Below are 21,009 nucleotides of genomic sequence, written 5' to 3' on the forward strand. Positions count from 1 at the left end.
CACTGAACACTTCCTACAAACTTGGTAAGGCACAAAGAAAAGTCTCTCTCCCTCAGCAATGGGGACAAGAACCTAGGCAATGCAAAATGTTGTTATATGGTCAAAAAGGAAAGCTGTGGCACCCTTTTAAGATTTTCTCCATCATTAAGATTCCAAATGCTACAAGATTTATGTTTGGGTAGTGATATTGCTCCTATTCACTCCAGCAAACATACTAAAATATGATGGTCAGCGTCAATTTTGACCACAACAACCTACAAAAGCATCAGATTTGTAGGAGTAGACAATGGTGGAGGTGAATGAAGACCAATGAAATTGTTACATTTTATGTTTCCTAAAAATCTCTATTCTATTCTCAATCTTTACTTATTTATACTGAAGTTAGAATCAGGCCGTGCTTCATTTCTTTTATGTATTTGCACTATCATACAGTAGAGTGCATGTCAATATATATATGTATATTTTTTTCTCAGAGTCTATCAAAGACAAGGGAAGTTCTCAAATGGATTATCTTCTTTCAAAAAGTGCCTCCAAATGTTGATTCACTGAGAACACAATTTATTGTTCTGACCACTTTGCCTTCACATTGTATTCCAGTTCATCCACAATTTACGTTACTTTCACATGTCGCGAACACATGAACTCAGCACAACTGTGGTAAATCACAAGATAAGAACTCATTGTAGAGAGAAGCCGAAACTCCTTGGGACACAAAATGTATTATTTATTCATACAGTGCCTTGCATAAGCAGGTGATGATTTTGACTGAACCCTCTGGTTGAACCTGGAATACAAACAATGAGCAATAAAACCTCAGCACTCAGCTCTTCTTCTATAACTCAGTAACATCTAATTTTCATTTTACTGCGATATAAATTGCTACCTGGCTATGTCTTTCAGTAAAACTTAATCTGCTTTTAATTTTAATTATCCAATAAATATGCCTAATTGGAGCCAGTCCCAATTTTACCCAGTTCAGTTTTTTTCTCAACAAATATAAAAGTCAAATATATCTTAGCTGGAGGTGATGCTTTATTGAAAATAACAGATGAGCCAATTCTGAATAACTGTTGAACAAAAGAAAAGGCAGGAGTCATAAATAAATACCTTTAACTATATTCAGGCTTCCTTAAAGTGAACTTTCACCATATTAAGTGTTGTTAGCTAACTACATAAACGTTAACAAAATTTCTACTCTAAATCCAGAACTCCAGTGCTATGTTTTCTGGCAACCAGGGTGGAAAGTCCTTCAGAGGAACAATACAGCCTCCCTCTTTTCCTTCCTCTGAATAATAAAGTTCCCCTCAGTAGGAAATGGATCAAATCCTAAATAAATAAATAAGCGCATCTGGTGTTTATTTATCACTGTCCTTGGAAATTTTATGCTAATTGAAGTTCTGTTACTAAGGCTCTGGAAAACATCTTATAGTCGTTTTTATATTATTTTACTGAAATGCATAAATATAAATGCTTTCTTTCCCAGTGTTTCTCCACTCTCCTTGGATATGAAGTCAATAAGCTGATTAACAATGTAGCTAATATATTCTTTCTATTTTCTTCTTGTGTAATACAAAGTCTGAAAACCTTCCCTAAAACACAGTCCCTCTCTAGAAGCATAGTGCTTTTTAGTCTGCCAGCTAAAAAAAAGGACACAGTCTAGAACTAGTTCCAAGGTCTTCACCTTGATAAAGCTACCACAAAATCTCATTTTGGAAGTACACCTTGAGGTAGATACATACTTAAAGACAAAAAAGGCTTCAAAGCATTATTTTTTTTTTCTCTGAGTTTGCAAAAGCTTCTCCAGCACACATGAGAATCATGTGCAGGTATTGCCATTTCCTAGAAAGCTGTAGAAACCAACCACATCTGATATCCTAAGAATACGGTCATATATGGTCATTTCCCTAGCTAAAGCTAGTCTCTTATGAAATATTAAAGTCTATTTATGATGGAAAAAAAAAAAAAAAAGGAAAAACAAAAAGCAGTCTTAACCTTTTGGACACACGGTAGATTTCTGGCAGTTATGCACGGACCTCTTCCCAATGGAGCTCCACAGAGAGTTCAGACCCAAAGCTCGGACCACCAAGACACGAAGCCAAGGTGACATGTCACCAACTGTAAAAGCCTCACAGCACTGGAAAGCTATGAAGTGAGTGAACAGTTTGCCAGCTTGGTGCATGAGGAAATATATAACCTACACAGGGTTGCACTTGTGGTCTGTTGGTGCAGAACATCTGCACAACCACACTTGGTTGGTGAATTCAGTCCAACCTATCTGAGAAACAGGAAAAAATCTTGAAAAAGTCTTGAAAACAGACATAAGAAACATTGAAAAACTGAATGCTCCTCTCAACCTCTCTTGACAGAAAAAAGAAAAAAAAATACATGATCAGGGACAGAGGAAGACGAATGGAAGCTCTCATCAGAAACTGGGGAAGAGTTTCACTCATAAATCAGAAATCTTTAGGAAAGCAACTTTCATTAGTTTCTAAAAGACATGTAGATATGGTGCTCAGGGACATGGTCTAGTGGTGGACTTGTCGGTGCTGGGTTAACGGTTGGACTTGATGATCTTAGAGGTCTTTTCCAACCTGACTGATTCTATGAAATATGAACATCTTTTTGAGTGGTGACAACTTTGGCATGCTTCACGGAGCTCATCCTGCTGACCATGATGAGGTTACATGAGTGTAAAAGCAACAGAACTTGGCCACATGTTGCACTGCAATACTCTGAACCTGAATGAGATTCCAAGGTAAAAGCTGAAATGTGATCAAGCAGTGGTATTAGTAACTACAGACTTGGGCACAACAAATTTGTTTCTTTGATGCCTGAAAAACTGTGTCCATTGCTTTCCAATGCAAAATTACAGATCCCATCATCTGGATTAGAATATGAGAGTTCTGTAATACAGTTTGCTACCTGAAACAAAACAAAACAAACAAACAAAAAAAAACACTTACTGAAGCTAATTTAACATGAACTAATTAGGAAATATATTGTACCTCTACAGAAATTATGGCTGGAGATTTAATTTGCTATACACCTCATTCAGCAACGTTCTCTGTCCAGTAAGGAATCTCTGTGTTGACCAAAGAACTTGAGCACTTACTTGCAACTTGCTGTTGCCTAAGAAATTATCTTTATTACAGCACATGGAGATAAACAAGTTCAAACAGGAAAATAAACAAATAAACAGAGAATTTCTTCAATGACCAGTCAATTCAAGAACCAGAGTGTGCTCAAATGCACATAGATGAATAGCAAAAATGTATATAGACAAGCCTTCTAGTGAGTCACCAATTCAGTTTTCTAAGTATTCTTCATATGTTCAGAGGAAAGAAGTTTTAAAAGCTCCAACCCAAATCTGTCCTCACTGACTAACTGGTCTTTGGCAAAGAGGGAATGGCAGTGGCTGCATTCATGACACAACAGGAAACACTCTTTGATCCTTTCCAGTTAATGGAGATAAACCGTAAACTTTCGAACACTGACAAATTAACTTTACATAAATAATATTAGCGTCATAGTTACCACATCTAAGTCATCTGATTGCACAGTCAGAAATTCTCACTGAAAACATCTTTATGTATGGATTCATGAAGTCTGTGGAACTTTTTGCTTGAGTGGGGACAGTAAGATGGAATTCAGCATCTTCGAGATATTTCAATCTCATGAATCTCACTCTTATGAGAAGCTATCAAAGAAAACAGCACTCAAGTCTACATACATTTCATAAAGTATCTTCTTAAGAGTTCCATTAACCTTACTCACATGTCTATGCAACAGCCACAAGGAACTTAGTCTTACCAGATTTTGCATGTGGGTATTTTCCAAAAAAGACACATGATAAATTTTTAAGGACCCAGCATATCTCTATAATTGTATTATGCTGGGCAGCTACCAGCCCAATTAATCAGATGGGGAATTGAACCTGCACCTCTTCAGTTGCTGATTAATGTTTTTATGCAGTAAACGATTTGTCAGCAGCATTAAGTGGAGCCTGTTCACCTGAACACATAATGAACTACATGGATGAAATACATACATATAAACGTCTATTACATCTATCACCACATACAGATTATTTTAAAGACTGTTAAAAGCAGTAGAAATATAACTCAGGTAAATGTAAACGCTGTGGCTTAACTGTTTTCTAAAACGTTCAAACTTGATCCCTTTCCTCATAGCATGTTTCCCTCTGTTCTGAAGGAACAGCAATATTTTATTCCGGCCTTTCCAATATATCCAAACTGTAAATAATGGATCAAAAATACAATCATGAATACAGAAGAAGGTGGGGAAAAATAGCAACAGAAAAGGATGGTATGAAAGAGGAGCTTTTCTCTCATAACTGCAGGAACATTACTATGCTCTGCTGAAGCACTGAACTGCACTGCTCCTGCTTATTTGTAAGAGGATTTGACAAGCTAATGATAGAATCAGCAAGATTACCAGGAAAAAAAAAAAAAAGAAAAAAAGGAAAAAAAGCCTTTTCTTTTAATCAAAACATAATCAGAAGGCCTTGGTGATGATTACCTCCTGCTTTCAACCTAAGTCACTGAAGCAGTCCATTAAAAGGGCTTCCAGTGCTGTTGGGGCGAGGACGAGGTACGTGCCATGCCACGAACAGGTATGATCACGCACCGCGCTCACTTCACACTGCTCCCATCGCTTCCTGTATTTTGAGAAGACAGGACAGAGGTTGTCTACAGCTAGGACACAGTGTAGGAGTTCAGTAAACATGGGCCCCACATCGAGAAAGTCCCTTTTCAGTAATGGCACCTTTATTACCACAAATATGTTCGCAATTGGTACTGCAATTAATTACCGGGACGGGGAGATACGCAACACAAGACTAAAAATTGCCTTTACTGGAACACAATTCATTTAGATGATTTATGGAGTTCTTTATTGTTAGCGTCACAAGAGCTTTTTCGAAACAAGAGAAATCATTAAATCCCATAAACCACGGACTATCGCCGCGGTTAGCTGGTAATTGATGTCCTCGCTCGTGCCATTTATATCACTAAATAGAGCTGATAAAACAAAAATTAGTAAAGGCTGCTGCTGCTGAAGCCTGCAGCATCCCCGAAGGAACCGCGGGGCTCCCTTTGCCTCCCTCCCCGGCAGGAATCCCCCTTCCCCGGCATCTCACGGCCCCAGGGAGCGTCCGCGACTGAGCGGAGGTGGGGGGCTCAGCCCCCCCAAAGCCCCCCAGGCACCCCCCCCCCCCCATGGAGGGGCAGAAACTGGCACCCAGACACCAGACTAGCCCCGGGGGGGGTGAAGGAGGGGAAACCATTCGCTTTCAGCAGAGGGAGGACGTGATTGTTACCCCCCCCCCTTCCCACCCCCGGCCCGTTTTCCCCCTGGGGGGGGAAGGGGAGGTTAACTACTTCTCTCTCCTTTTGAAATGCAAATAAAAAAGCTTTTGTGTTGCGGTTTTCCATGGGGCTTTTCAGGCGTCCTGCTGGGTGGAGAAAGTGCACGGCAAGGAATCATTTTAACCAGAGGATTGGTGGTTTTAAACAGTTACCAAATACCAGCCAAAACATGTGCACGGCAAAGAAACTCCCAAATACAGAGCAGGCAGGGAGAGGGGATGGATGTTAGTGAGGAGAAGCAAGCAGGCGTATTCTAAAAGACTCGGAAGGACGGGAGAACAGCACCGAAAATGCAATTAAATCAGCCCAGATTTTATGAAAAAAGAGAAGCTGCTGATAACCCTGAGCAAATGCTGCTGCCTCAAAGATGGAAATAGCTCCCTTACCTTATTACTAATCCTCGCTTGCACCTGCTCTGCAATCATAAATACTTCGAGGTGCTTAATATGAAGCTAAATTGATGGCTGAATTTAAGCAATTTCTTCGTGCACCTCTTTTACAGATTCAAAAGGAGATTTTTAGGATCGTCCTCCTCAGTATCCATTTGCTTCCCAAAGAATTCCAATTTTCTTGAAAAAGAGGCAAAAAAAAAAAAAACACGGTATGTCTACATACAAACGGGCACTGGAATAGATCCAAAAAAAAAAAAAAATAGGGAGTGGGGGAATCTGAGAGGTGTCACTACAAACTTGGCAAGCAAAACGTATCCTCGGCAGGAAGCAGGAGAGCGAAAGGGGAAAAAAAAAAAAAAAAAAGGCTGCAAAAGACAAAATTCCCAGGGAGATTTTGAAGGTAAAAAAAAAAAAAAAAAAACACACCAACCCCGAGGAAAGCCGTGTGAGCGGAGCAGAGCAGCGAGGGGCTGGCGGGCTGCGTCCCAGCCATCCATCCGCCAGCCCAGGGAGCAGCGACCGCCCCCCGCTGCGGGCGAGCGGCTCCCCCCGGCCGGCTGCTGCCCGCACGGCCCCCCCAGCACGGACGCAGACAGACACACGGACACCCACGCAGCCGGGCTCGGGGGCGGGGGGGGAACGACCCCGCGGGGATCCCCGGCTTGTGCGTGTGCCCGGTGCCGCGCGTGTGCCCGGGCCGCACGTCAGATGTGACGCTCCGCCGCCGGAGCAGCCGCAGCCCCGGGGCGCCGCCGTGGGAAATTTCCCCCCCTCCCTGTGTCCCCCCCCCCACACACACACAGACGGAGCTCTGGGGATGTACTTGGGGTTTTTGTGCCCCCACTCCCGTGGGGAGCAGGGCTTGGGCACACTCTGCCCCTCTCATCGCATCCCCCCCCATCCCCAGCCCCCAAATTTCCCAGGGCATACCCTGGGTAAGAACAGGGGGGAAGCCCCCGGGCACCCCCTTCCATCCCGGGGCCCCCCCCCAGCTCAGGCTCACCTCCCGTCTCTCACTCCTGCTCTCCTCCTCCCTGACCTGTTACACATTTCACCAGAGCCTTCCCGAGACCTTTAATTATTCTATTAATGGGCGCCCATACATTTTCCAGGGCAGCGTTTCATCAGGCAAACATCAATATCGGGTGCACGGAGGGTGAGCAGCGGGTCGCACACTGAAGCCGTAACACAAGCTACAGCAGAATTGCTCAGGCTTGCTTCCCAAGGCTGTTCTAGGGAAGTTATATTTTTTTTAAAAGGTTGCATGGAAACAACTTGTGTCAGTAGAGGGCCAGGTTAGTAGGGCAAGCCCCAGGTTCCACCAAGGCTCTCCTGGGAGCCCTCCCAACCTTGCAGCTAGACTAGGAAGGGAGAAACAAAATAAAAAGTCACAACTCTCTAAACTACCAGCGTTTTATGGTCACATCATTTACATACTCTGCTGAGAAGCAGATGTTTTTGGTTCTTGAGAAACTGGGAGTCAGAAAAGGGCACCATGAGCAGCCCAGACAAGCGGTGGCTCCATCCCAGCAGGGCAGTGAAAGACAGAGCACTCCTGGCCCCCATGAGGGTGGTCACGCCTGCACTGCACAGCTCCTGGGAGTTACAACTGGTCTTTGTGCCTCCCAAGGTGCTGGGGGATGTGCAAGTGGACAAATGTGGAAGTTCAAAGGGAATTCAATGGGATTCAAGGCAGGTCTCACGCGTGGGTGCGGAGAAGGCAGAGCCGAGGAGGGGAGGAGGCAGCACAGTGTGCAGCGAGGCGAAAGGGAGGGAGGGAAGAGAACAGAGCGGCTGGGAATAAATTCTTTAGGGCTTCCTCAACTGGAAAATACATCTTTGTCAAGGACTTTTATACACTATGTTTCAGCGAAGAAATCAAAATCACGTCCCAGCGATTGGGTGCCCAGTTGAATTTTGAGTGTTATTATAGGACTGAAGGGAAAGGGCCTTAAACTTTCTCAATGCCTTTTTTTTTTTCCTTGACAAGAGAAAAAAAAAAGATGAGAGATTGGTTTAAAAGATGAGCCCAGGAAAGATTCTTCACAATTCTTGTACCAGACAGACATGTTTACAGTAAAATCAAAATACCACCCCTGGGAAACTGGTACAACTGGAGCAACAGTTTTACGCTCTGTATCCAACACAGCCACTAAGGAAAGCTGGAAGGCCTGGAGGAATGCCAAAGACAGCACCTCTCTGAAATACAATGGGTTTTTAAAGCCCTCAAATCAGTGTGACTAACTGGGTTACTTCCCCCAAAACTGAGATGGTCAGTGCATGAAAATATTGGTCTTGTTTCTGTTTAAGTCAAACAAAGCCTTGATTTATCCTCTGGAGCAATGTATGTGCCCTTGGAATTTGCAACCTCATCCTTAATCACTGTTCCAATGGTTGCGAAAGCAAGGGCAGATGCTCCCGCCTGCTGTGGGGCACAGGGTGGAGCAAAACAAGCCAGCACCCCAAAAAATGGATCGCCAGATGCAGCACCTCTATTACACCTACAGGGGTCTCTGGGAAGAGCAGCCCCCTACCCACACCTCACATACCTCTGTACCAAACTCACATATGTGCACAAATCCTTATTCACTGCTCAGTTCAAGCAATGGCCTTTCTGGGGAAAGGGAACCCACGGAGAGAGAAGAGGGAGCAGGGGACCAGCTGTTCTGGACAGCATGGTGCCTTCTGCAGCATGCAGTTTCCAGCTGGAAAGTCATATACATTTCTGAAGCGATCATTAATTTGGCATTCCCATCCCAAGAAGCAGATTGAACCTTCTAGGCAGTTGGTTATCTGCACAACCCTCACCACTGCAGTATCGGAATACCTTACGAGCTTTAAACTGGGCATCTAGATGATGTTCTCAAAGTCTAGGGGTGAGGCTGACAGCTTCACATTTGCTCAAGTTTTTCTGTGGGTGGGAGCTTGAATGTAACCTGGCTGCACGTAGCAGTTCTACCCTTCAGATGAGGGTGATTTGTCAGGATTAGCCTCAGGGGCATTTCTAATATCTTCCTTTTACTTATGGTGATTAAACAGGATTGAAGATATCTTCCAGTCCCTTCCAGCTTCTACATCTTTTCCTGTGGATTTATATAGGGAAGATGCTGTAATGCAGCCAGTAGCTAACACATCTCACAGGGACAGCGTAAAGTCACTTACTCACACAAGTTTAGCCTTCCTCAGCTTGTAGCTCTGTGTTACCATGTGGGTCTTGCCGGGTTCTTTAACATTCAACCAGAAAAGAAAGAAACACCCTAAAATTTATGAAGAATAATGTCAAATAATTGCATGTTTTACAGTCCAAAAACAAAGAGAAGAGACTTCCACACTTACTGTAATCATCTCTGCTTCTGTGAGACGGAGGAAATGAAGGTGCCCTAAACATGACAAACAGAAAATGATTTGTACAAAAATAGGGGAAAGAGAGCTGCATAATAAAGCTGTCTTTTGTAACTGTCCAACAGAGACTGAGAAGGCTGAAAATGAATTGCAGCAAGGATGACTTTGAAGAGAAATTGTCAGCTTGCTTAGCTCCCAAATTCACACCTTCATGCACAATCTTTAGACAAAAAGCAAAATGCACATGCCTGGGAGTTACAAGGCAGAGGATATGACCTGTATGCTTTCCTCCTGGCTTTGTTACTTATTCGCTGTATGATCCTAGCTTAAGTTTCCTAACTGAAGTTGCATTAATAACATAATTATGAGCATGAAATATAAATAAATTATTGACTAGCATATGAAATGAAGCGCAGCTTTAGACTTCAAACTTGATTAAAATGGCTTGATTTTCAATGGTGCTGGACAGCTGAAAACCTCCTGACATCATGGGAAAGTAAGGGACATGTTTATCTTAAAAAACAATGCCCAACAATTTGTTCAAGTGCTTGCATTTGAACTTCTATTTCCATTTTTCCTTTCCTTTGTCTATTTCACCTTCTTTGAATAGTCTATACTCATCTCTCAGAGAAATCATGCAATGACTCTGGTAGAAGCAGGTACAGTTCCAAAGACATTGTGTGCTTTCTTTGAAAGGAATCAAGGATCAGTTTATAGTAACAGTATGACTGAAATATTAAGGGGTTAAATTTTCAAGGAAAACAGTTATCTACTAGTGAGGAAAATGAAAGAGCTTATTTGAATTATTTTAAAAGCTATTTTGAGGTTTTGCTTTTTGTTTGTTTAAATAATCAAAGCAGACATATCAAGAGATAACATCTTGAGCAAGCTTACAGGGAGCCTTAAATAACTGTTGAAACATTATTTTAAAGATGCTAAATAAAAATAACGATATGCGTCAGACACACTACATATCTTTGAGAAGATATTCCTGTTCTTTGTGCCTATTGTTTTAACAGTGTGGGGTTATTTTCCTCCTCCTTTAGGTGTGAAGGGACCCTTACTGAATACCAGGAAAAGAATAAATGAAGACATTAGAATAAAGAAAACAAATATTCTAGTGCTGGGATCCTGGGGCACCTTGAGGTGATTTGTCTTTTTCACCTTACTTCAGTGATCTAGCAACTGCTCTTATTTCCCATGTTAGTATCAGGATTCAAAGATGACACATTCACACATGATATATAGTGTTTTCTCTTTAGACTCATGCAACCCATAATATTAAACAACAATGCCGTTGCTAGGTCTGCTGTGTCATAAAGTCCAATTTCCTTCTGGAATGGCAGGCAGAGTTAGGAAAAGAAGATTTCTTGGGGGCCCGATTTGTCTTCTATGTAAATCAGAAATCGCCCGTTGCAGGTTTCAGGCACTGAAACCTGTTATCCAGAAACAAAACTCTAAGATTAATATTTTGCCAGCAAGGCAAATAGGCTCTTTGTGGGGTTTTGAAAAGCTTCTGGCTTCAGCCAAGCTTCGATCAGAATCACAGGCAGCACCTCTTACGCCAGGTGCAGCTTTATGAGCAGTCCCTCAGGCACTGGGCATCGGTAATCAAATCATCTGAATCTGACCTTAGATTTTTAGTAATACGTTTTAATATGTTTAGATTTAGTGGTACAGTTAAATACATTCTCAACTCTTGCATCTCTACAAACACAGCTTGATGCTATGAGCATTTATGCGTGGGGCATGATCCTGCGAGGTGCTGGTGATTTACCTATCTGGCTCACACAAACGGCCTGGTCCTATTAACAAAATTAACACAGATCAAGTCAAGGCCCGATCTGATCTCACTCTAAATAAATATTCTGCTGCATCCTGGTTTTGGATCACATATCTTAAAACTCTAACTGGCCAGTAGCTAACCCTCACCACCACCACCCCCTTTTTTTTAAAACTAAGGACTAAGGATTTTAGCTGCTTGTCTGTGAATATCATATAGAATGAAGATGTTCCAAAACTATACAAGAGCACATGGTAGAAGACATTATTTTTCCTGTCTGCATTTCTCGTCACAAACAGCCATCAAGCAGAAGTATTAAATACACACTTAGACCATGCAGATGTAAATAAATTCCAATTAATAGTATTAAGCCTCAAATATGAGTTTGACATAACTTCCAGGTGGGTAGTCTGAGGCCTCTTAAGTTTACATCTATTCCTGATACTTGAAGTATCTTGATACTTTTCTGAAATAAAGATGTATCATTACTTTTTTTTTTTTAAAAAAAGTCTCTAAAAGTACAGGTGGCATAATACAAAAGAGAGGAAGCCACGGTGATTATGCAATGACTTCTAAAGATATGACGATCGTCAACATGGCATAAATATAATACTCAATACCAAGTCATGAAATAGCTACTCAGGTTTAAAATATAATACATTATTCGGCCTTTTACCACTTTCTCAAATATTTTTGGTTGTCAGAAGTATTATTTCCATATCTGAGACTACTAGGTCTACTGGATGTAAAGGAATTTTGTGATTATCCTTAAAGTGTATCTGACATTGCTATTACTGCTTTAAACTTGCTACCAGTGCATTTTTGCAGTTTCATCCTTTTAGCAGAACTGACACATATAAAAGCTTTGAAAAATCAAAGTATTAATCTCCAGAAGCATATGTGTAATGATTACTTAACCAATAGGATGGGTTTTTTTTTAGTTCCTCTATGAATTGGCTCAGTAACAGTACAATATTAATAATGCTTTAGCTTATACTTTTACAACCTGTTCTCCATTTCTCCCATCTGTCGATAGACTAAAATTGTGTTTACAGAATCACTCATTTTCTAAATTTTTCCCCTATAAGGAGACTGCAAAACCCCAAAACTTGAGGCTCAGCTCTGTTTTTGGTGCTGTTGATATCATTGTGAAGTAGCTCCATTGATTTGAAAAGTGTTATTTTGGCTTCATCCTGTAACAAATGAGAAAAGATTTTTCTACTTATTACCATTCCAATTAAATACATGCCTTTAGTTCTGTTCGCTACCTTTCTCTCTCTCTGTAGCATCCCTAGGGTCTGCTACATCATCACTGGGTATGTGTACACAAAACCCACAGCCAGTGGGGACCTGCTTTGGGAACCTGAACCTGAGTCACCTTTGGTAAAGCCCCTCTAGGAGGCCCAAAGGGAAGCAAGAAGGAAATAATTAGGGGATGTTTCAGCCATCCTTCTATCAGAAAAGCAAGACCTGTGCTTCTGCTCCTCCTGCTAACCACAGATTTTAGGTTACCTGCCACCATCAGCACCCTCCCTCCGCCAAGACTCCAAGGCTGCAGACACATATGCCTGTAGAGTAGTCACTGTAACAGTACTATTTTACACAAGAATTCCTTTGTGCCATCAGAAACAGGGAAATGGAGAAGCCTGCCCTCCTCAAGACCTGCAGAGCCTGAATTCCCTCCTGCTGCATGCAGCATGTGGGAGATTGGCATAAAGAAATGAAAATCTTCACAAATAGCTCCCAGAGCTGTAACTTGGGTCACTGTTTTCGCTCTCGTTCAATAGACTTGCCTTAGTAAACACTGGTCTAAAAACTGTTCAAGGACCTCAGGTTTTGGCCCCAAATCAATGTGTATATAAATGACTTCATTTACAACTATGTTTTTATGCCAGATTTAATGTCAACAACCTAATGGTGCATTGGATTTCATTTATATGATTTATTAATTTTTATCTAATGAACAATTTCACATGGCAATTTAGATGATTACAACTGTGAAATGTTTGCAATGAGGACCAGATCTTGCCAGCCTCGTTTGCCTGTAGTGCCACTTATATCAAAAGTAATTGAAAACAATTGTACCTTAAAAGCACCAAAACAAACAAGTCTGAAAACACAGTCTACAAGAGAAAAGGAAGCACAGTAGGCATTTCTGTAACTTCTGAGCCACATGCCCCAGGGCAAATAGGGACTTCCTGGGAGAGGATGACTTATAGGAGGAAACAAGAAACACGTTGGCATGCCCCTTTGGGTCGGGACTGCCAAACAGCAGATCCGTCCCTACAACAAAACCCCCACTGACTGCCATAGGAGTGGGATGAGGTTAAAGCTAAACATCCTAAAATCTCACCTTGTCACTTTAACAAACTGAAAAATCAAAGCAAGGGAACATTCCTTTAGTCAGCTACCACAGGAAAACAAGGAGCGGCTTATTTACCAAAAGCTCATCTGCTAGGTAGTATGTTTTGTTTTGGGGGTAAGATGTTGCTTTCTCCTTCCGATCTTGGAAGTATACTACAAAGCTTCCCATTTATAATAAATCGCATTTTTTAAGATGTCTTTTGCTTAGGTGGCTAGAATCTTCCCAGCACCAGTGTCCAAAAACGATTACCAGCATCGTGCTCAGTTTACTTCCAACTCCTCTTCACCCAGCAATAATTATATTTCTGTTGTGTGTTTCAGAAAACAAGGATGGTTTGCCATAAAATTAACTTGACGTGATTCAAAAAGAAATGCAAAGCATTTTATAAGGAGTCTGAGAGAGTGAGAGAGCTGCAATTGTGAACAGAGGCTTTAAATGAGAATGGGGAAGACTTGTGCTTTCAGCCGGGGGAAGCTTCATTACAAATTAAGTTTTGTTTCCTTTACTTGCTGCAGCACAATGACAGCTTTGACAGACATATGGGTTGTTTAGAATCGTAAAGGCTTTTTAGTTTAAAGTGCTTCAGGAATATATCTAGCTGCAGTATATGACGTGGACACTTTTTATTTAGCTGTATTCCACTAAATGTAGTTTGTAATTGGAACACCTTTCAGTCCACGCATAGGAAAATATGCTTTGGTCTACTTCTGCATTGCTGAGCTTCTCATGCAGTGGGCCCTACTAAGCCTATGGACTGCATACTGCACATTATTATGCATTTTAACACCATACATATCATTGTTATTTATTTCTGTGGGAACTGGGAGATACTTGAGGGTGTCCTGTCTCTGAGCAGACAACCGAAACCACAAGGTCTTTATGTCATGTAAGCCTTCTTCCAAAGAGAAAGAAAAAACAAGGTCACTCCACGCTGCCGCTTTTTACATTTTCTCTTGTTGCAGGGGTTGCGGCTTCAGGTCTGTTACAACTCTTAAGATTTGGCTTGAAAGCATCATACTCTGCCATTATGGGCCCCGCATACATTGTAGCTCTTATGCATGTTACATCTTTTGCCCTTTTTTTTTCCTCTTTCCCTAACGCCAGAACTGTGCACTTTGAGACAGATCCTGATTTCCCTTACACCATGTAACGGCCAGAGTAAAACCATTTGCTCGGCTGGAATTATACTAGGTGACAAGTACAGCTGAGATCAGACTGTGGCTGCTTACGGGATCTGCAAACCAAATGGCGCTCTTTGTGGCTCACGCATTAGTCACTGCCAATAACGATGCTGCAGGTTAGATGCTCCATTAGTTTAGGATGCAGAAGCAACGTCATGCTCCAGATCAGAGGAAATACTGGACTTGTAAACCACTAAGTACTGTTAACTAAACCAGGACAGAGCTCAGTTTTCGTTATCCAAGCCTTCCTGGTTCTGCCAGTAGACTATAAAGCATACCCAAATGAAGCAATCCCCAAATCCAACTCAAGATAAAGAAGACATCTCTAGGAAAAAAGGAGGCTGTATTGTCTCACCTCCTATCACCCACTGCTCTATAGCCGTACCCTTACAGCCACAGCGTATCTTGCTGCTGTAATTCTTGGCCCTAGTAGCAGACTGTCCTAGAATAACATCTAAAGGGTCAGCCAGAAGTTTCTTCTCAAGAACCTGTGGAGATTCAGGTATTTTGCTGTGCTCTGGAAAGCCCTTCCAGAGCTCGTACTACCTGGCACAGGGGTGAAGGAGCAGCTGCCCTATATAGGTCTCTGCTCCAAAAACAGTTCTTTCATTTGATTACCAGTGGATTAGTGCTGTGTTTGGAAGAAAAGAACCACAGAAATGGCTCACCCATAAGAACACGGGATCCAATAGAGAGGGGACACATTAAAAAAGAAATGTGAGAATGAAACAAAAGTTACACCCTGACTTTTCTTTTAAAATTTAAAAATATCTTCTGCATGAACAAGAGTCTCCTGGGTGCCAGCTTCAGAAGTAACTTAAAGAAAATTCTCATGTCATTTGTGGTTGATGTAATGTAAGAACTATTTCTTACAGTCTTTCAGTGAGATACAGGGTAGAAAACCGGACTCCCACTCACAGGCAGATTTTTTTCCCTTTGCACACTTGTCAAAGAATGTCTTTTCCTCTTAGAATAACGAGAACCTATTCAAAGAAACTCTGTGAGCAGAGCCTTCGTTCCCCCATAGCGAAACATGGTGAAACAGGGCAACATCCTGAGAGTTTCAGGGGCTGAGAGGGGCTCATTAATAATCAGTTATAAACACTGAGCTTAAATAAACATATGCAAATCATGAATAACAATTCTGTAAGAATTATGTGGGGTCGCACCTCACTAGGTGTTTTTCTAGCACTTTTTTTTTAATTTTCCTATTAATGAACATGCCTTGTAATTCTGGATTTGTAATTGAGCCTTGATTTGTAATTGAGCCTGCATTCAGAGGCAAAAGACCAGATGATCTTGACAAGATTCTGTAGTGCCTCTGAACTCATTTGTACCCGGGACTGAGCTGCAGATTTTATTTTTACACAATTTTGCAATAAAATACCTGATGAGTACTTTTGCCAGGGCACGGTTCACATTTCTCTCCCCCATCACAGTCTTAAGAAACCTTTCTATACATCCGAGCTCTGATAACTAACTGAGAAAGATAGCCTGCTGTTCTTACCCAGCCAAAAATTGCAGAATGTCAGAGATATAGCAGGAAGAACATTTGGCTGCTTCTGTCACTCCCAACAAAATCTCTAACATTTTGTTTTATTTAATGGCTTCACTTTTCATAAGATGATTCAAACCCCTATAGGGGACCTACATTAGTCTGCTGACATTTTTCTGCTGGTATAATTATTATGTCCTTCTACAGCCTGCTTTTCATCTGTGCAGAATTTCTCCTTTGCACAGAGGAGTTTAGTTAAAGACCTCAAGGTGAAAAACTGGAGAAGCCAGAACAGTGCTTCAGCATAAGGTAAGGCGGAGGGCAACCTATTTGGTGTAACTGTGCGTGTGCTGGGATGGCTGGCAGCTGGTGGCATCAAGTAGCAGATGGACACAATGCAACTAAGAAAGAATCTTCTTACGCTAAAAAAAAAGCTAAAAATACTGGGGCTGAGAGGAGAGGCTTTTTTTTTTTTTGTCTTTTCTTTACATTTCAATAAGCAAAATATGTTGAAAGTTTCAGCCACTTAACCAATAGCAGGAGTGTGGGTATTTCTAACAGAGCGCATCCTGCGGTATAGACTTGTACACCACCCCATTAATCACAACTCATAACAATTTGATTTGTTTACTCCACACAAAGGCTTACCCCCTGGTCTGTATTCAATATATATTGTTTCTTTTTTAAAGAAAGGCAAACTCCATCAGAGTCTAATGTCATTATAACATACAGGGCTCCTACCAAACGCATAGAGTTTTAAGATAATCCTACCTAGACTCAGCTGTACTTTTAAGCCGAGGTTACAGCTAGCCCCTTGAACACGTGTCTTTTTGTTACTAAGCAGGTGCAGATCTGAAATCAGAAAAGAGCACTTGGGATAAAAAGAAAGCAAATCCACCTCCTCGGATTTAAAGACAATATTGCCTTGGTAACAGGTAACACATGTGAAGTACATGGTTAATTAAGGCTTCCAGTTATAACAGCGACACAACAGAAATGAAAATGAGAAGCACTGTAGCAAAATATAGACAGTCCTTAATAGTCAGGTAGCTTAAAACACATTAGTATACGCCTTTAAACAACTGAAGAGACAACTATGTGGGTCAGATGGAAACAATGAACAAAAGTGTAGAAAACAGGGGACTGGAGTGTGCTCAACAGGACGAGAAGAGATTGTGAGAAGGAGTAAAGGGAGGAGAGGATGGAGTTATCTGAAGACAAATCTGAAGCTCTTTTAAAGAAAGAATGTGATAACATCTAGAGTTTTTAATTCTGACCACTGTCATTATGTAGAAGAGCAACACACCAACCTGGAATGGGCACAGACACCAGTGCTGAACACCTTTCATTCATCCTTCCTTACCAAAGGACTCTGACCTTACCTGCTCCATTTGGAAAAATCTATGAGAGATGTGACCATAAGGCTAAGCGTTATGGAGTTGGAAGAACTGAGTTGGAACAACTAGGGTCCCTTAATCACTTAAGGGACCACTTTGATGACAAAAAATAAAATAAAACATGAAAACAAACACACACACACATAAATAACACAGTATAAAGCAAACCCAGTTTACACAGTGGAGCATACAGCTCACTAAAAATAAAGATGGAAGAAAAGGCCAGTGACTTTTCCATAAATGTAAAAATCTAGACAATACTTCAATAAAGGAGTTTAAAAATCTAAAAGCATATGCAACCTAAAAAAAAGGGAGGAAGGTCTATCTACTGGGCAAATTACTGTATATGAAAATGGCATCATATTCATAGCAGACAGATCTCTGACTCACAATTAGTAACTTTCAGCAAGGATGAAATAAGTAACTTTTTAAAGCTCTCTGATTAAATGGGATGCCTTGAAATAGAAAATATTTCCATGTATGATATGCAATGTCTATCTCAAACTAGAAAACGTGACTTAATCCTTTTTAAAGAAGTTTTCTTTCTTTTTTAATTACAGAAGTGTCAAATTCAATTCAGATGACACATAATTTATGATAAATGTGAATGCATTCCTGTACAGAGCACTACCACTAGGCATAGGTACCAGTCCACTCAAACATCCATTTGTACAGATCCATTTGTGTAGAAAGCTGAATTGCATGCCACGGCAGTGCTAACTGACAGATTTAGCCCACTATTGACAAGCCAAAGAAAATTATGCACTTTCATTCCCTCTTTAGGCATGTTTGCTTTCAAATATTGCAGTGACACTTGTGAACAGTGCCATGCAATTATGGACTGCAAGGACTTTTATGCGTGTAGCGATATATAGCGCAAGGAGCAGCACAGTCTCTTAACACACACACCCATAATTGTGTTTTAATCCAGTTTGGGACAAGACCAAGTCAAAGGGGAAAATGAATTAGATACCTAAAGACTTACAGATTTTGATTTGCACAGTGTTTTTGTTACTCTGTAAAAGGAATGATAATAAATACCAAATTCACAGAAATCTGAAAAGGATTGATTGGTTTTTTTTGCAGAGTGTAATGGCATGTGGTCATAGGCATTATTGATAGTTCTGGGGTTAAGCTGAATTTGACCCAGTAACCTACAGTTGAAAGACAGGATCAATCTATAGTCACAAATCTTTCAAGACAGCCAACTAACTTCAGATGCTATCAGAGTCACGGTGACAAAGCATCAGCCACATTCTCTTTCTCTGGACAATTTATACAACTCTACAACAGTGCTTTTCAGTAAACACAGAAATCTAGCTATTGATCACTTGTAATGCTTAATTCAGTTTTGAGAGGAAATGGTCTACATTTCATGGATACTTTTCATTAAAAGACTATTTATTCATTTTGCATTTTGTAAATACTTTAGGAAAGATACTCAATGCAAGCTCTCAGGGTAGCATGATGAATTGCAAGATTTGCTGCCAGTCTCCAGCAAAATGTGAGCAAAATGTTAGAACACAATGGTCTCGTAATATATTTAATAGAATCATGGGAAAATAGGGAAAGAATGGACCCAGAAATGTAATCTTGGGTAACTCCTTGCCTTAAGGATGGCTCAACTATATCTACATTGCATCTGACAAAAGTTTGTCTAATCCAATCCTTAAAGATCTCTCATGACACTCTACAGCCAGCTCAGAAAATCTATTCCATTGTTGCATTATTTGCATCATCAGAAATTTGTGAGGTTTGTTGTTTGTGGTTTTTTTGTAGGTTTGTTTTTTTTGTTTTGTTTTGTTGTTGTTTTGGTTTTTTTCTTTTGTTTCTCCTAATGTCTAGTCTGAATCCTCATTGCTTCAGTTTATACTCATTATCAGCTGGAATACATAAAACAGCTTAGACACCCCCCCCCTTTTTTATTTTTATTACAGAACTCAAACTTTTCAGAAACTATGCATCAGCACCTCTTCCCCCCCCCATCAACTTTCCCTTCCTCCATCCTCTAAACTACTCTTGATTTGTGTCATTCCATTCATTCAGTCTTTATGTATCTTGTTTACTAGGCTCTGATCTTTCTTGCTTGATGGTCCGTGTCTTCCTTTAAGCACAGTGCCCAGAACTGAACATTGTATGTTCAGCGGAGCTTTTACCAGTACGAGTTACTTGTACCTGTAAGAGATAACTAAGCTGTGCATGTCAAAGCCTTGACGTGTCTGCCTCTTTTGTGCAGGTGTCAGCTTGGCCACCACTGTTTGAGTTGTGACCCCGTGCAACTTCTACATTGTCTTCAAAGACAAGTCATCCCCCATTTTGAAGTGAACTATCGATAACAAGCCTGAACACATAAAACCAGTTAGTCTCGCACTCTGTCAACCGTGGCTCCAGCCTTTCCTACCCGGCCTGTGAGAGAGCCATATAAAAAGTCAGGCCAACCTCAGAGAAGCTTTGACAGTATCTAACACCTACAGCTTCTTGCCTGTCCACAGAACCCACTGCGCTACTGTAAAAGGAAATTAGACTCATTCAATGTGATGTGCTCTCAGTAAACCCATGCTAGCTGTTATGCATTTCCTTGCTATGTTAGAGTTGCTTATGAGTATTTTATTTATTTATTCTAGATAGGTTTTTTTTTATTATTATTTTTTGAGAGAGTTGAGGCTGAGCTGCATCACTTCTGAGGACAGGCACTATGATTGTTTTTTGCCGGTTTTCTGGTACCTTCTGCTAGTTTGTTAGACCTGATGACTAATAGCTAAAACATCGCTACAGACCATTTGTTTGCTGCCCCTGAAAAAAAGTTCAGCATGAGCAGCTGATCTGAAAGTTCTGACCTTCTAATCTATTAAATTATTTTTGCCTCCCTCTTCCTTTTTCCAAAGATTGTGAATTCCATCATTTTGCAGCTGCAAAGTAACTTTTTTCCTGACCTTCCTGAACAAGATTTATCCCTTTCCTATCAATATTCCAGCATATCCCATGAAGTTTCTGCTGCAGTAAGTCAAGTTCTTTATATGTGTTAAAAATTCTGTGGGTAGACCTTGTGCAGGCAGCAAAATCAGACATTCAAGCACTAACATAGGACTTGCTAGATCAAATGTGGAATGAAAAGTGAGAAGATGAGAGCAAAAGGTTTGGAAATTAGAGTTTTTGCCAAGGACTGTGAAGAGGAAACAAATATCTAGTATGTGTAGGATATTGGAATGACATGAGCCATCTTTTGCAGTAATGGCCAGAGGAGGATTGTCACCAAATATATACATGGACAGAGCTTGTTATATGATGTGTCTAGAAGGGTGTGCAGAGCCCTGTGGCAGCATAAAAATACATCTTCAACTAGAGCCAGTGAGAAAATCTGTAAGAAGTTTTGTATACACAACTGGGCAGCCTCAGTGGATGCACTATCACATAGTTACGCTACACAAACCTTTATGCAAACTCCTGGTTTTGCTTTAATTTTCTTGGCATTGCCCTCTTTCGAGTTTTGCATTTGAGATTTATGGAATCATTTATGATGAATCATTGCCTATTTAATAGTTCCAGTACTGAGACATTGTTAATGATTAATGAATTTGCTTTAAAGTTCTAGCCCACATGCATACAATCAACAATAACTATTTTACGCATATACATGTGTTTAGAAGCTTAGTAAGAAGCCAGTAAT

At 40.8% G+C, this 21,009-nt stretch overlaps 1 protein-coding gene across 2 annotated transcripts in view; it reads right to left on the bottom strand.

Annotated features, from left to right (window-relative positions):
• Window positions 1-6,556, bottom strand: part of NLGN1 (neuroligin 1) — a 383,440-nt gene extending 376,884 nt beyond the window's left edge. Inside the window, exon 1 of one of the 2 annotated variants that reach the window (XM_083848861.1) lies at window positions 5,774-6,556. The gene's annotated coding sequence lies outside the window, so the exon portion shown is untranslated. The remainder of the gene's footprint in view (window positions 1-5,773) is intronic. The other variant, XM_083848864.1, reaches the window with a different exon arrangement.
• Between the last annotated feature and the right edge of the window lie 14,453 nt (window positions 6,557-21,009).

Source organism: Anser anser (genome assembly GCF_964211835.1).
Source record: "Anser anser genome assembly, chromosome: 9".
NCBI lineage: Eukaryota > Metazoa > Chordata > Aves > Anseriformes > Anatidae > Anser > Anser anser.